Source organism: Hyalella azteca, unplaced genomic scaffold (genome assembly GCF_000764305.2).
Source record: "Hyalella azteca isolate HAZT.00-mixed unplaced genomic scaffold, Hazt_2.0.2 contig12515, whole genome shotgun sequence".
Lineage (NCBI taxonomy): Eukaryota > Metazoa > Arthropoda > Malacostraca > Amphipoda > Hyalellidae > Hyalella > Hyalella azteca.
Genome location: NW_025942472.1, coordinates 32,245 through 33,924, shown reverse-complemented (window position 1 = coordinate 33,924; position 1,680 = coordinate 32,245).

The following is a 1,680-nucleotide window of genomic DNA, read 5'->3' as shown; positions in this document are numbered from 1 at the left end:
GACACTTTATATTTGAAGCTAAGAGTTCTCAAGACTTTTAAGGAGATTATATTTACTGCGCGCAGACGCGACAAAATTCCCTTTCTTTTTTGCCGGTAAGATCTTAATGACATCTTCAAGACTCGAGGCTGCCGCGCTTGATGCGATTACAGTCTCATCAAATCTGGACCAGAATTCATTTTTTAAGTAATTTGCTTCACTCTTTAATTTGCCGGTGTCGTAACGAAGCGGAGAAATATTTATGCGTCATTGTTATTAACTGATTTCATTTGTATTTGTATGTATATAAATTTTTAGGTAACTGGAACTAGCAAACGAAATATTAGGTTTTCTGTCATGCATAAGCGTATTGCTTCAATGAAAAAGTAAACGAATAAGCTAACATTAGCGACTATACGGGATTTCTAGCAGAAATAATTTAATTGAATGTTGTATAGATTCGAACGATTAATGCACCATCAATGAGCGATTCGTAGCGAATTCAACTAACTTTGTCCTAAACATAAGTAGACGTAAATATTAATGAATTCGTCACAACACAAATCATAGTTGGCAAGAATGCATTCATATCATCATAAATCGAAGTGGGCCCGAATGCATTAATCTCCACATAATGCATTCTCCGTAGGAAAGCAATTATCTAAGATTCAATAAAGTTAGACCGGGATCTTTCTCAACCAATTAGCCCTGCGACAAAACGCTATCAACAATGGCGAGTTATTCATCTGGAAACCAATGAACTCCGGCAGCAATTTTTCTCCGAGATGTCACCGTGCCACGCCCAGAGTTTCCAATGGAAGATCGAGTTTTGAATTGACCTCGCAGATTCATGAGGCACGTTAATCTTAGTCGACTAGTTCCTTATCAGGATCCATGCAGTGAGTTGTTGCCTTCCTTAATAAATTATAGGATCAATTTATTGCAAGGCCTTTATAGGCTCGTTAATACTCCGAAATGACAATAAAAAACTGACAACCCCGACGACAAACTCAACCTTCCGACAGTGGTGTTTTACCGCGGCATCTAAATCACGATCAAAATTTGTACCACACAAAAAGCAAAATGACGTACGATTGGTAGGTGATTATTTAGAATTCAATTTCAAAACCTGATCTCGTTAAAGAAACTTGGGAACATCAGACTCCACAAAATCGCAAAATGCCGTACGATTTGGGGGTGATTATTTAGAATTTAATTTCAAAACCCGATCTCGTTAAAGAAACTTGGGAACATCAAACCACACAAAATTGCAAATGCCGTACGATTTGGGGGTGATTATTTAGTATTTAATTTCAAAACCCCGATCTCGTTAAAGAAACTTGGGAACATCAGACCACACAAAATGGCAAATGCCGTACGATTTGTGGCTGATTATTTGGTATTTAATTTCAAAACCTGATGTTGTTAAAGAAACTTATGAACCTCAGACTACACAAAATCGCAACATGCCGTACGATTTGTTGCTGATTATTTAGTATTTAATTTCAAAACCTGATGTTGTTAAAGAAACTTGGGAACATCAGACCACACAAAATAGCAAAATGCTGTACGATTTGTGGGTGATTATTTTGTATTTAATTTCAAAACCAGATGTTGTTTAAGAAACTTGGGAACATCAGACCGCACAAAATCGCAAATGCCGTAAGATTTGTGGAGATGTACTTCCTTAGTATTTAATTT